The sequence below is a fragment of the Suricata suricatta genome, chromosome 9, assembly GCF_006229205.1.
Source record: "Suricata suricatta isolate VVHF042 chromosome 9, meerkat_22Aug2017_6uvM2_HiC, whole genome shotgun sequence".
Lineage (NCBI taxonomy): Eukaryota > Metazoa > Chordata > Mammalia > Carnivora > Herpestidae > Suricata > Suricata suricatta.
Genome location: NC_043708.1, coordinates 42,545,002 through 42,561,060, shown reverse-complemented (window position 1 = coordinate 42,561,060; position 16,059 = coordinate 42,545,002). Strand labels below are relative to the sequence as shown.

General features: G+C 40.1%; 1 pseudogene; it reads right to left on the bottom strand.

Annotated features, from left to right (window-relative positions):
* Positions 1 to 611: 611 nt before the first annotated feature.
* Positions 612 to 1,113, bottom strand: LOC115302576 (annotated as a pseudogene).
* Between the last annotated feature and the right edge of the window lie 14,946 nt (positions 1,114 to 16,059).

The following is a 16,059-nucleotide window of genomic DNA, read 5'->3' as shown; positions in this document are numbered from 1 at the left end:
CAGTCAGGTTCAGCCAACACGGACTTCCTGCAAGAAAATGGAGGAAAGGACAAGAGTGAGATTGGGTATTGGTCCCTGGCTCCTTACTTGTGAGGGCTCCTAGAGTTGGCTGTGCTCCTCAACTGAAGAAGACGCTCTGAAGGTGGCCAATCCTCTCTTCCCATTACTCAGAATCAGTCCTTCCCTGTCCTTTTCCTCTGGGCCTAGAGATCGTAACAGTTCTGCCCTCCACAAGCCCTAGGTATCTGCACCACCCCCTGTGATTTTCCTACCTCCACTTCTTTGTTTATCAACCCCACTTGAATTATCCCTAGTTTGAGGGTGCCAGTTGTTCTCTTACTCACACGACCTTTAAACCTCACTCTTTATGTATATCTTTAATTATATTCTTCAAGTAAGTTGCTGGGACATTGCATATACCTGTTTTTGGTGTGTGTGTGTGTGTGTGTGTCTGCAAATAACTATTGTTTCCATTAGGTCCACAGCTTGGGAGAGCACTCCAGGGTGGTTAGAAAGTTGCCTAGTGGTTGCTGGGAGAGGCTCTGGCACAAGCCCTGGCCCTAGGGGGATACCTGAGGGGCCCCTTAAAGGCTGCTGGTCTTCAGAGACTCCTAGTTGTGCTTGCAGGTGAACCTTCAGAAGAGATCTTTGCCCAGCCCAGCCTAGGGGCAACCAGCCTACAGAGGTGAGTCAGGTGGGCTTCATCTTCTTGATGTGCTTCACTTCCTCATCTAGGAAGCGGTTCTCCAGGAAGTCACAAAGATGGGAGTCTGCGTGGGCAGAACCCAGGGCATGCCGATCAAAAAGGGCCTAGTTCAGGTTCTTCTCCAGAGCCAGGGCAGCTTTACCCTGCTCACTTAGGACAGTTTCTGTACCTTCTAGAGGAGAACATGGATGCCATGCTGGTTTGGTATCTTTGAGGGAAGTTCAGCACCTTCACGCTTCTCCTCAGCCAACCCGAGGAAGAAGGGCCCATGCCTTCCAGACCTTATGGTGCTAAAAATAGAAGCCCAGAGAGAGGTAGGTGTAGGAGGTCAGCAGATGCATGTTGACCAGGCGGCTGATGGTGGCCTCCACCTGGGTGGAATAATTCTGATGAATCTGGGAGCTCATGGCTGATCCACAGTAAAAAGCTAAGCTCAAAATAGGATGTTGGTTGGTTCTGGAGGTAGAGGGTGGCTGCGAAGATGGTTCTGGTAAGGTTGTGGCTGGAGAAAAGGCTGGATGGTGGTGGGAGGCCGGTAGAAGACGCAGCCCTGGGTTTGTTCCATCCAAACACTGTTGAAGCAGAAGACCGATCAGCAGGACCACTGGGCGCACTGCCTGAGTAAACTTACTTTTAAGGTGTGTGGAATATACATTGGAGTTCATTTTAGATGGAATGTTAATAATCTTGGTGATGTAGAGAATCACCCTCTGAAAAATGTGTAATCTAAAGGCTGGATCCAACCAAATAAGAATATACCTAAAGATTTAGTAAGGATAAAAAACGTTGGAAAGAAATATAGCCCATCATTTACCTTGGTCCCTGACAAGTTCTGGAGACCCAAAAACTTCCTGACCTCTTTAGTAAATCCATTTTATGAAGGAGTATTACTAGGATCCAGCTAGAAAGTGAACTAAAGAAAGAAAATCCAATCAGTTGATATTGGTTTATTGAATAGAATAAATAAGCCTTCCACAGCTGTTATCTGGGCTTCTGAGATGTCATTCACCAAATTTCTAACACAGGTAGCCCAGATTTCTCTTCACGTTTCAATCTGAGGCTCAGTTCTCATGATGATGATTTCTTATACCTGAGCTTTTCTAAGATAAACAATTTTAAAACAGGTGTGGCAGATCTGACTGTTTTACAAACTCAGAAAGCACAAAAAATATTGCACCTTTTACAGGATGAAGCACACGAAACTGATGTTTTTTAAGTTAAAAAATGATCAAATATCAGCAATTTCATATGCTTTACCCTAGTACTTTCCTCTAAGTCAATTTAATTCTATTTTGCACCGTCAGCTTGCCATAGTGGCTAAAAAGACAACCTTCGCTGTTTGCAGGATTCCTCATCTCCCTCTTCATCTATCCCTTTCCTCTCTCCATCCTCCTCCCCTGCTTGGAATGTGTCAGAGTTTCTGGGTGAGTGGGGAAATGGGGGAAGGGGGAGAGTACCAGTTCAGTAGATGCTGTGTCATTCCATGTTCTCGGTCTGCCTAGGCTATTCTCAGAGCATGGGAATCAAAAGAAGTTACCTGGGGATTTGTCTTCCTAGGCGCACTGGTCAGCAGTTTCTTCCCCGCGGACTTATTTTTTCCAGAGTTGCACAGCTGTGAGTGAAAAGCGGTTTCTAGATGACTATGCCAAGGCTTAAAGCAAAGGATATGGATCACTGTCCACAGTACCTGGAACATCATAGGTACTCAGTACATATTGATTGAAGGAATAAATAAATGGTTTGAAGTTGTCAAGCAGAGTGAGCAGAAATCTAGCAATAGCAAACACAGGACTCTTATGGTGATAGGAGTCATTGTTCTGATTGCTTTACATAATTAACTTATTCAGTTCTTGCAATGACCCTAAGACTTAGGTACCAGCAGAACTAAAGGATCTTCTCAAGCTTGTGGCAGTCCAAGCATGGAATCAAGGACGTTTTCTACCTTGTAGACAAGGAACTAGGTCTTTGATATGCTGGATATTTCATTTAGCTTCAACTCAGATTTCGCCAGTGACATTTATCTCTGATAGTTACAATTACTAACAATCCCAGGCAATATCCTGGCTTGCAGCAGCCCACTGGCATCCCCGTCTGGCACCCTTTGCAGGGCTGGTCACGTGAGAGAGATAGCTAACAGCGACAATTGCAGGGTGATGAATGGCTAGAAGTAGGGCAGCTCCAAGCATGACGGGGACAAGGAATGCAACCAGGAAATGCTGACCTGGAACTTGGAGTGGGTTAAGTTGAGCTGTGATGGACGGAAGGCAGCAGCTGCATGTACAGCATGTTGGCACAAGTCTGAGAAGCATTGCTTAATTTGAATTGAAACGGGCAGCTTGAGAGGCAAGCAATGACCAGAGCCACAAAACAAAATACAAACCTTTCATTGATCTTTCCAACCACACTCACACTCTTTGGTAGTATTGTTGTTTAGTATCATTCTTCAATCTGATAAAAACCAACCAACCAACCAACCAAAAACGTGATACAGGATTATGGGCCTGGGGCCATGCACTATGAAACTTCTGAGGGAGAAACAGGCAGAATAGGCTTTGAGCTGAGATCTAATGGGCACATGGGAGTTGATCTCCCAACAAAGGCTTCTGTTTAATTTTTGGTATAGCAGTTCTAGCATGTTCTGATGTGCTTGTGTGCACAAGAGAAAAATATGGTTGGTTCCCTTCTTTTCACATCTCAAAGTCAAGGGCTTCCTCTGTTATTTTTCCCCTTCCTCACTGTGGTCATACTTCTTGCATGTCAGCCCAGGTCAGAGGTCTGGGGGCACTGGGTGCCTGGAGACTCCACCCAGCAGGAACAGGACCCTGAGCAGTCAGTGTTATGTTGGATCCATGTTGTGTGGGCTCCACATTGTTCTGAATGCACTTGTACCACTTACAAGAAGACACTTGATATACCTGTGACTTTTTATTGAGGCCTTGAATGAGACTTAAAATGGATGTTTAAAAATTAACCCCCTTTGGGGCACCTGGGTGGCTCAGTTGGTAGAGTGTCTGACTTCAGCTCAGGTCATGATCTCGCAGTTTGTGGGTTTGAGCCCCACGTCTGGCTTTGCTCTTTGCTGACAGCTCAGAGAGTAGAGCCTGCTTTGGTTTCTGTGTCTCCTTCTCTCTCTGCCCCTCCCCTAGCTCACGGTCTCTCTTAAAATAAATAAAACTTAAAAATAAAAATTAACCCCCTTTTAGGAGCCTGGGTGGTTCAGTTGGTTGTCTGACTCTTGATCTTGGGTCAGATCATGATTTCAATGGTTTATGATATTGAGCCCTGGGTGGGGCTCTGTGATGACAGTGTGGAACCTTCTTGGGATTCTCTTACTTCCTTCATCTCTACTCCTTCCCTGCTCATGTGCTCTCTCTCAAAAAAAAACGAAACAAAGCAAAACATCAACTTAAAAAAAAATTAACCTGCTATTAAGACACGTGATTTGCAAATATTTTCTCCTATTCTGCAGGTCGTCTTTTCAGTCTGTTGATTGCTTCTTTTGCTGTGCAGAAACGTTTCTGTTTGATGTAGTCCCACTTATCTATTTCTGCTTTTGTTGCCTCTGCTTTTGGTAGGACACCAAGAAATCAGTACCAAGACCAACGTCAAGGAGCTTTTCCTCTATACTTTTTCCTAGAAGTTTTACAGTTTCAGGTCTTAAATTTAAGTCTTTAACCCATTTTGAGTTGATTTTTGTGTATGCTGTAAGGTAGGGGTCCAATTTCTTTTTTTTTTATGTGGATATCCAATTTTCCCAGCTTTATTTATTGAAGAGATTATCTTTTCTCTATTCTTTGCACCTCTTGTCAAAGATCAATTGACAATAAAGGTGTGGGTTGGTTTCTGGGTTTTCTATTCCATTCCATTGGTCTATATATCTGTCTATGTCAATACTATACTGTTTTATTATTGTAGTTTTGTAATATATTTTGAAATCAGAAAATGTTAATACCTTCATCTTTATTTTTCTTCCTCAAGATTGCTTTGCCTATTTTGGGTCTTTTGTAGTTCTCTATGAATTTTAGGATTGTTTTCTGTATTTCAGTAAAAAATATTGAAATTTTGATGGGAATAGCATTGACTCTGCAGATCTCTTTGGGTAGTACAAACATTTTTAAAATATGAAGGCTTCTGACCACATTACTCAACAGCAGAAGAAAACCACAAATAATCTAATTTTAAAATGCACAGGGGTACCTGGGTGGCTCAGTTGGTTAAGCATCCAATTTCAACTCAGATCATGATCTCAGAGTTCATGGGTTCGAGCCCCACATCAGGCTCTGTGCTGACAGCTCAGAGCCTTGGGCCTGCTTCAGATTCTGTGTCTCCCTGTGTCTCTGCCCCTCCCCAGCTCACGCTCTGTCTCTTTCAAAAATAAATAAACATTACAAAAATGCACAAAGGACTTAAACAGACACTTCTCCAAAGAAGATAGGCAAATGGCCAACAGGTATATTAAAAGATGCTTTGGGTGCCTGGCTGGCTCAGTTGGTAGAGTATTTGACTCTTGATCTCAGGGTCGTGAGTTCAAGCCCCATGTTGCGTGTAGAGTTTATTTTAAGAAATAATTAAAATTAATTATTAATCATTAATTATTAGGAAAATGCAAATCAAAACCACAAGGAGATACAACTTTGCATCCACTAGAATAGCTGTAATAAAATAGGATGTCTGCCTTTTTCTTTTAGAGCTGTAGGAGGTCTTTACCTATTCTGGATACAAGTACTTTGTTGGATATATGTACTGCAAAATTTTCTCCGGATCTACTCTGCATTTCACTTTCTTAATGGTGTTTTTTTTTTTAAATAAAAGAAGTTCTTAATTTTAGTTAAGCATAATTTTTGTTCTTTTGTTTTATGCTTATACTTTTTTCTCTTATTTTATAAATATTTGTCTACCTCAAGATTATGAAGATATTCTCCTATGTTTTCTTTTAAAAGCATCATCTCACTTTTTATAATTAGGGCTACAATCCATTTCAAATTAATTTTTGTGTGTCTAGTGTGAAAGAGGCATCACGTTTTCCTTGTCCAGTTGATCCACTACTATGTACTAAAAGGACAGAATGCATAAAATTTAAACTATGGATATTATGTGACAGATGGAAGGCAGTGGTTTGGAAAGCAGTGCCTCAAAGAACAATATATTTAGGAATGAGTAAATAGGTCTGTTTGAGGTGGATATTGAACTTTAACATCCATAGTATTACCTATTAAAAATACTGACTCCTGGATATGCCTCTCCCTCCTGCACCCCCCCTTCAGATCAGGAGGTCTGGTATAGATCACAAGTAATTTGTGAACTATACTTTCAGAAATGCTGGTAAAGACATGCAGGTGCTATATGTCTCTTTTCCAAATTATGCTGATATAGTTACTTTAAAAACTTTGTGGACTTCCTGTTAATTCATAATACATTCCATTATACAGAAATCAGACTCACAAGTCTTCTTGAGATAAGCTTTCCTCTACATTGGGCTCCCTGTAAACCTGCTGTGTGATAATAGCCTTAGATTCTTAGAAGCCCCATTGTAGAAACAGAGAAAGTCTGCAAAGTACACTCTTACAATACTTAGAAGGCTTTCTGTCTGTCTGCAAGGATCTATGAGGTACCACCTTAAAGCTCCTAACTTCTAAATAAAGGATCTTATAGCTCTAACCTAGATTTGATTTCTGCTCTGGAGCCCTTTGAGAATTGTTTGCTGCTTACAGTACACTTCCACAACTTGATGAGACAAGATTAACTACAGGATTTATGAGAAGAAACCAGAAAAAAAGTTGGGGGATTATTCAAACCTGATGATCTTGTGTAATGCTTCAGCTCTTGATTTAAACCCTTCCTAATAAAAACATTTTTTTCTTTCAGAGATATCTGTTATTTCTCTTTCCCCAATATTAAATAACTTTTGACAAAAAAATTTATAGAACTTCTTTGTGGGGCATTAATGCTTGGATCTGGGCTTTTTATTCATCTTGACATTGTATCTTCAACTGTCAGGCTAGGAGCTCAAAGGAGTTTGGTCATGTTGACCCCTTACTCTTGTAATCTTGGTTTCTTTTTAATGTCCTGGACCAGCGGGAGTTCAGATCTCCCATAATAGTCTCAATGCACTCAACAGGAGGAAATAAAGTCATATAAGAATGGATTTTAAAATCAAAGAAGGAAAAATATGGTTAAAATAATTCTCTCTCTTTGACTTCTAGCTGACAGTAGAAATCTTCTTTTTCTCCTGGAAATTTCCCAGCAGGTAGACTCTGATAAGCTCTGGCATGAGTTTCGAAGCATGGTGGATATTTCTTGGTTGGTGTGTAAATTGACAGTTCATTGTTTCTGCAAATTCTGCTCTTCTTTATTGTTACCATTGGAAAATAAGAACTGATTTTTAAGAACGTAACACAAAACTAACAATCTGTTTACCCCTTTATTTGGTTGAGAGTGGCACCAAAAGAGGTTTTGTGGGAAGGTATTGTTCCACCTTAGATATTGCTGATCTGAAGTCTTAATCTTGAGTTCTGCTGTGTGATTGGTGCTGTAAGCCAAGTCCATCTGCAAACTGATCTTTTGACAATCACTGATGTCATTACCCAGATACAATAGAAAATGAGACTGATGTTCAATACTTAGAAGGCCAGGGTCCCTCATCAACAAGCCCTCATTGAGTGGTGATTTTTGATGAGATGCTAAGGAACACTGAGCTTTTTCTAGGTTTTGAAAGTCAGGGCTCACAATCATTATACATGCAAAAAATAAATTACTCATTGGATTAAATGTACAAGTTGTAATTTTTGGTCAGTTATGGAAGTGAATGCTTAATGAGCATGACAAATCATAAACTAAAACAAAAATAAAGAAGTTTAAATAACAAAGCACTGTAAGCAAACATGAAATGCTGGCTTTGGATGAGATGATTTCTATGGTTTCTTCCATACCTTTTTTTAAAATGTTTATTTATATTTGAGAGAGAGAAAGACAGAGACAGAATGTGAGTGGAGGAGGGTCATAGAGAGAAAACACAGAATCCAAAGCAAGCTCCAGGCTCTGAGCTGTCATCACAGAGCCCTATGTGGGGCTGGAACTCATGAACCATGAATGAAATCATGACCTGTGCCCAAGTTGTATGCCTAACCAACTAAGCCACCTAGGTACCCTGTTTTATTCCAGATCTAACATAAATTTTCCATAGTGCTGGAAAACTTAGAGTAATGAGAATTCACAAAAAGGATAAAGATCAAAGCACTACATCCATGTCCTAGTAAATGTGGGAAAATATGAGTAAAGAGCAAAACTGAGCTAAAATGTATGATTTCAAGGGCTTTCTCTTCAACTGGCCAAGGAAGCATCAGTCTGTCCTCAAAGGCATGTAAGTCACTGAAGATAATTGTGAAGAGTGAGTGAAAGAAGGGACAAGCCAATGTTATCATCAAACATTTTTCCCTGGGATACATGATAAGTTTGGCTGTCATCAGGGATATATTTTGGGACGGTAGTGATGGATTTAGTCTGATATAAACAAGATCCACTCTCAAGTAACTTTACTGAATGCCCCAGTTTGCCTAGGACTGATTTTTTTTTCTGGGATGTGAGACTTTGAGTGATAAAATTGGGAAAACTTCAGGCCAATTTGTAGAAGCCGGTCACTGTAGTTATGAGAGAACTGAGCTAAGGCCAGATCCCTTTGGTGCAGACCTGTCACCCCAGTCAGTGGAGTATACCCCTCCTCTTGTTCAGTGGCTTGTGAAAATGCAAAATGGCCAGATGGAAGCCTCAACTTAAAACTGAACTGAACTATGTCATATAACTTGGTAGAAGCCTTTCTCCTTTGGGAGTTAAGATCTCTAAACCTGAAGAGATCAGAAGCCAAACTTTGTAAGTCGATGATTAGGTGTAATAACAGGAAAGATTACTCTCACTTCTTCCCCTTGGTTTCTGCACCTAAATACTCTGTGGGGTAAAAAAAAAAAAAGCCATAAATATTGGTTCTTGATTGAGACCATATATTACCTCTCTTAAAAGAAGAACCTTAATGTCGTAAGGCATTGTTTTTGTTTCCCATTTGTCACCAAAACGGGGTCTTTGATAGGCATTCCAAACGTTCTATAACGTTGGCTTCTTCTAGCAAATCCCTTGGGTCTTTAGCCCATTGCCTCATTCTTTTTGCTGTGAAATGATTTCTTTTGTCGGAACAATGTTGTGTGGGATTCAGTGACAGTGAATAGGCATCAGTAAGTACACAGATGGTGGTGATGGCAGAATCATTGCCTACAGGGAAGGCAAGTCCCTGTCTAGAATGTCTATTCCAGTGAAGACCAATCACTGCTCCTTTGATGATGGAAAGTGTTTCATAGAATCAGCCTGCTATCTGGTAGCTGCTATTCCATCCATGGCATGGGGTGTGGACCAGGGTTCAATGTAGGTTTCTGCCAGTTGGTAGTCTAGGCACTTAGTAGTGGTAGTAGCTAGATTATTCTTGGTGAAAAGTCCACATGCTTGAACCCCTGCATAACCTCTATCCTTGCATATGATGGCCATTTTACTCATGAGCTCATTTAACAAATTGCAGGTTGCTGAGGAAAGAGGTTGGTATACCCATAGTGGCTCATCTTGCCCACCTGACGATAGAGACATGTAATCTTATGCCCTAGATGAGCATTCACATGGGAAAGAAATATCCTTACATTCTATGTCTACTATTAAGTGGATATATCCACATGCCTCTTTCGTAAACCTCCTGGTTATCAGTTCTTCAATCTTGTACCTTCTAGGTCACTGACCTGCAGCCCTTGAACCTGTGTAGTCCTAAATATATAATCATCTCTCCTTCCAGGCAAAGTGCATACCAGATGACTTCCTGCCCACTAGGAAGATTTATCCTTCCTATCATCCTTCAAGGCCCCCCCTGAATGGGGTTATGATTCTGTAGCAGTTGACTTTCAGCTGATGCCCACATATTGTGTGGTTGCATCTCTAAACAAGGCTCACTTTTTGCTTTCTTGATCCAGGAATTTCGTATGAGATCATAGACGTGAGTGAAGGAGAGGTGGCACTAGAGTAGACAGCATATTTGTGTAACTTATTTGTGCTTTCAGCATCTGCTCAAGCTAGGTTTTGCATGAACCGTATCTTGTTGATGATGAACATCCTTCCTTCCCCACATCAAAATTTATGGGTTGATCTAAGAGTTATCCAATTCATGATGGGCAGCTCAGGTCATCTTGTCACTTGGTGTTTGATGGTCAGGTACTTGAACTCTAGGCACAGTGGCATTCAGTATATCCCAAACCTAGAAGTATGTGCTATGACTCTTCTATTGAGACTTGCCAGAGGGTATAGTGTTCTCATCCTGTACAGATACCTCCAGCATTATTGGATCTGCTGGGCCATGAGGCTCAATTGGTGATAGGGCTCAACTAATGATAGGGCACAAAAGTTCTGGACAGAGTTATTTCTTGTTCTGCGCCCCACTCAAAGTTAGCAATCTAAATTACTCACTAAATTAGAGAGACAGACCCAAATGTGTATATTGTTTTCAGAGTTCAAAGATCCCCACAATGGTTCCTTTTAGGTGTCAACTTGATTAAGCCACAGTATTCAGATATTTGGTCAAATATTATTCTAGATTATTCTATAAAGGAGTTTTTAGATGGAATTCACATTTAAATCAGCAGATTTTGGGTAAAGCTGATTATCCTCCATGACATGGGTGAGCCTCACCTAGTCAGCTGAAGGTCTCAAAAGAGAAAACCTGACCTTCCTGGAAGGAAAGGAACTCTGCCAGTAAACTGCCTTGGGACTTGAACTGAAACACTGACTCCTCTCTGAGTCTCCATCCTATACCTGCCCACCTATAAGAGTTTGGACTTGCCAGTTTCCACAATCACATGAGTTAAAGAATTACCAATTTTTTTTAAGTTTATTTATTTATTGAGAGAAAGAGAGAGAATGAGAGAGTGCAAGTGGGAATGGGGAAGAGAGAGAGAAAGAGAATCCCAAGCAGGTTCCACACCACCAGCACAGAGCCTGATGCAGGGCTCAAACCCACAAACCATGAGATCATGACTTGAGCTGAAGTCAAACACTTAACCAACAGAGCTACCCAGGTTCGCTAAGAATCACCAATTCTTAAAACAAATCTCTCTCTCTCTCTCTAAATATATATTACAACCTATTGGCTCTATTTCTTGAGAATGTTGACTGATACAGATTCCTTTAACTTAGTGGTTGCAAAATACACCAACTTGTCCCTCGTTTGGGAATGCAGATTATAAAATGAGGGAGGAACTGCAAAGTGAGAAAATAAAGGGACAAGGCTGGTACCCTGTGGGAAACAACACAAAAGCAATAGAGAAGATAAACTTGAAAAGAGACTGAGAAGTAGCTTGGGGCGCAGAGAAGGAAAAGAGCGGGCAGGAGATGCATGTGGCTGAGGTCACTGAAGTCAAGGAAAGAGAAGCATTTTCAGAAGTGATCAGTGGTGTCAAATGATAGAGAGGAGCTAGCAGTGAAGAGTTCACTGGTGACTTTGAAAAGAAGTGCTTCAGAACCCAGTTGTGGTTGCAGGAGAGGTTATGGGAGTCTGAGGAATAAGTGAAGGGGTAGTGAGAATACAGTCAAGCAAGTTGCCTCTTAACCAATCAACCAACCAACCAACCAGAAACCTGGCTTCGCAAGGGATGGGGTAGATGGGGTGGTCTGGAGTCTGACCTCCCCTTCCTCCTCCATTTGAGTGGAGAGAGCCCTGAATGCATGAATGGCTGACAGAGAGGGGAAGGTTGAAGATACAGACAGAAAGGATATTGCTGATTGACTGAGGTCTCTGAGGAGGCTGGGAGGGCTGACATCCAGAGCTCTGTGTCATGAGAGTCAGGATCCAGAGGAATTATTCTACAGCCTTCACAGAATAATGATTTGTAATGGAGCTTGCAATCTGTTTACCTTGTCTCCTAAATATAAAATTTCCAAAACAATATTTGGAAGTACCAAAAGGTGGCTTTTAAAAATTGTTGACTCAGATCAAAGGACATTGGTAAATTGGAGATGTGGTCAGAAATAAATGGAACAGAGCCAGGGAAGGTTAATTACAGAGCTGTTATACCACAGGGAGGAAAATTACTGGGTAAGGACTGGTTGGGATCTAAGAGTTATTATGAGGAGCTGAATATGAGACAGCCAGTAGAAGTGTGGTTTAAAAAGCATTCTGGAGGGCAAAAATTTTTTTAAGTTTATTTATTTATTTTGAGAAAGAGAGAGAGAGAGAGAGAGAGAGAGAGAGAGAGAGAGAGACCATGAGCAGGGGAGGGGCAGAAAGAGAGGGAGAGAGAGAATCCCAAGCAGGCTCCACGTTCAGTGCAGAGCCTACTTGGGGCTCGATCCTATGACTTCAAGATCACCACCTGAGCTGAAATCAGGAGTCCGATGCTTAGCCAACTGGGCCATTCAGGTGCCCGTGGGGGACAAATTTTTTAAAATGCACATTTGATATTTAAACATCTGATGTGCTGCTGTGCATGTTGCAAATATTGCTGATTTGGTTTAACTTGTTGCAATTGGTCTGACCTCACCAGGTTATATCTTAAGAATTATTTGTGTAGAAGTGGTGATGGTTTATGTTGAAATATCAATGTTCTCTTGCCTGACTCCTTAGGCCATGGTTCATCCCTGCAACGTGGCTGGTGAGGGTGAAGCTTGTAGGCAAGTGGTGGTCAAAGAGAGTTTTGTTTTTTCTTATGTGACACTAAGCAGCCTACAAGTTGACCACATTTTGTAGTTAGGTTTTACTGAATAGCTGATACTAATCAACAGATCTAAGCTATTGGACAAATGACATTAGTCACGTGAAGACTAAAGAATAATTAATTCATCTTCTACCCTTAGCATTATTTAGGTCTCTGATTAGTAAAAGTATAGCATCCGCTATTAAAGAGTGCTGTGAAAATGTTAAGAGAGGACCTCAAAGATGAGATGAGAGCTGGAAAGTAAGACCAGGTAGTACCTGTATTAGACAGAGGAGAAGAATGTGAGGGGGGTTTTCATAAACTCTTCAAGTACTTACAAAGAAATGTGATGATCACAGCAGATATAAGAAAAGGTTTAAAACCACATTGATTTTTGTCCTTACATTTTTGTTTTCATCAAATTTTCTAGAAGAGCCATATGTTTCTTTTGGATTTTTTTTCTTCAGCATTTTACTGGGTAAAAATTTCAAACACAGAGCAAAGTTGAAAAACAGTGCAATGTACACCTGCACGCCTATCTCTTAGACTCAACAGTTGTTGACATTTTCCCATATTTCGTTTATCCATGTATCATTTTGTGGAATCATTTGAAAGTATGTTATAGACATTATGATTTTTGCATCTACGTACTTCAACAGGTGTTTCTGAAAAATAAAGAGATTACATAGAGTTACGTATTGCAATCACATATATTATTACACCCAAGAAAATTAACAATAGTCCTCTGATATTATCCAGTACTCAGTCCATTTTTAGATAACCCCAATTTGTATCCCAAATATCTTTCATAACATTTTTTTTTGCATGATGGTCCAATCAAGGGTAACTTATCAAATCTCTTTGTTCTGTCTCTTTAATATGTAGCAGTCCTCACAGCTTCTTGAATTAAGGTCAGAAAAAATAGATGCTAAAAAATGTTATCTAAAAAGTTGTAAATGTTACTTCATTGGTATTTACAGTAATGATTATGTTTAAAATGTGCACAGATTTTTAAAAATGGAAGAAAATTTTAAATGTTACCTCTGGATGTAAGTATATAGGTAATAAATTTTGTTTTTGCTTTCTTCTATTTATTTATTTTTATTTGCTAAGTGTTTTTTTTAACAATAACTGTGCAATTATAAATGCATCCAATGGAACTGGAGTGTATGATGCTAAGAGAAATAAGTCAGTCACAGAAAGACAACTATCATGTGATTTCATTCCTATATGGAATTGAAACAAAACAGATGAACATAGGGGAAGAGAAGGAAAAATATAAAACAAAAACAGAGATGGAGAAAAAACCATAAAAAACTCTTAAATACAGAGAACAGACTGAGGGTTGCTAGAGGGAGGAGAGTGGGAGATGGGCCCGATGGATGATGGCTGTAAAGGGGGACACTTGTTGTGATGAGCATTGGGTGTTACACGTAAGTAGTGAATCACTAGATTCTATTCTGAAACCAATACTATACTAAATGTTAACTAACTTGAATTTAAAATAAAATCTTGGAAAGAAAAAAACATGTGTCCAAGGTTGAGATTAGCCTAATAGAAGGATTACACAGCAGTGGGGGCAACATTAAACATTTAAGCACTGAAATAGCTGTTCGAGGCAAGCTGTTGAATTATATGTAATGTTTTTAGAGATAAGAACGATTTCTATTTATCTGGTATGGGTAGGAGTGGTTTGGCCTGAGGTGACAGAAGAGATATTAACTCTCTTTTTTTTATGCTGTACAAGCAGTTTATAAACTAGCTTGTTGGGATATTGGCGGTAGAGTGGAGGAAGCTTGTACAATTTGGGAGTTTCAGACTCAGCTCCGCCACTAATTAGCCATTTGGCCTAGGCAAGTTACTTGACTCCCTGAGCCTGCTTTCTCAACTATAAAATGGGCACAATTACATCTCACTCAATTGTTTTTAGAATTAGCAATTATAAGCAGTGTATGAAAAGTAGCTGATAACATAGTTATAACTCAAATATAATTGAGCTTAAACAATACCTTATTTAATATTTATATTGAGTAAGAAACTATCATAAGGTGGTTAGTCTATAATAATATGTTTTATGCCATTTTCTAGTTTCAAATTTTTAAAAAATACATGATCTCAGGGCACCTGGCTGGCTTGGTCAGTAGAGCATGGAACCCTTGATTTCAGGTTGTGAGTTCAAGCCCCATGTTGGGTGTAGAGATGACTTAAAAAAAATACATGATCTCACTCAATTCTCAGACGAACTCTTTGAGCTAAGTACTTGTATCATCTGCTAACCAGGGAGGAAACTAAAACTCTGAGAAGTGAAGTGACTGGTCCAAAGTCATTCAGCTAGGAAGGAGCACAACTAGGTTCTGTGATTGCAAATTCAATGTTAAAAAAAAAAATCCTTACAAGGCAGTGAATAAAATCATGGAATCAAGAATCAAAGAGGTTTTAAAGTTTGTTTCTTCCAATTACTAGGTGTACTTGGATGAAGTGTACATTTCCCAAAACTGAATTCTGCTAGAAAAGTTTATATGATGCTGGCTGGTAGCCATTCTTATACTGCTGATTTAGTTGAATTTTATATGTGTGCTCATTATTTAAGTTAATGACAAAAGAGATATCAGGAGTAACTAAAACCTACATATAAATGAAAACTTACTTTTATTATTATTTTTTTAGAAAGAGAGTGTGTGCGTGCCAGCAGGGCAGGGACACAGAGAGAGAACTTTTTTTTTTTAATGTTTATTTTTGAGAGAGAGAGAGACAGAAAGACTGTGAGTGGGAGGGGGGCAGAGAGAGAAGCAGCACAGAATCTGAAGCAGGCTACAGGCTCTGAGCTGTCAGCATAGAGCCTGACACTAGCCTTGAACTCATGAACCGGGAGATCATGACCTCAGCCTAAGTCAGATGCTTAATAGACTGAGCCAGTCAGGTGCCCTGAGAGGAAAAGAATCTTAAACAGTCTCTATACCCAGGGTGTTGAGCCAGATGCAAGCTCAATCTTCATGACCCTGAGATCATGACCTGAGGCAAAATCAAGCACTGGATGCTTAACTGATTGAGCCACTCAGGCACCCAAAACCTTATATTTTAAATGTTTTATATATAAGGGTTTATGTCTTGGGAGTCAATATAGTATAGTGGCACATGCATGGGAATCGGAGTCAAATAGATCTGGGTTTAGGTGCTGGTTTTTGACTTCTGTGTCCTTGAGCTACTGACTCAGTGTAAGCCTGGTATTATAGGGTGATTTTGGTAATTGTGTGTACATTGAATACCTGCACAGTGCACATGCACAATCAGTACTGGTTCATCTTCCCTCATTTCATCCACTAGTTTTCAATCATTGGAGAAGCCTTTGAAGATGGGAAACCTGAGGGAGGTTTCAGTAATGTTAAATTATGCTACAAAGTAGCTTTACCTTTCAACCCATTCCTGCCCAAGTTTCCCTTGAAAGGCCCCAGTGAAGTCTTGGGATAACTCCCTTCTGCTTACGTGAGATTCTAATATTTCTTGCAGCTATTTAGAAGTGAAACAAAGACTGTTCGGCTTCTCTATTATTGAATAATAAGCCATTTAAAAATCATAAAAATTGGGGCACCTAGGTGGCTCGGTTGGTTAGGCATCTGACCTTGGCTCAGGTCATAATCTCCC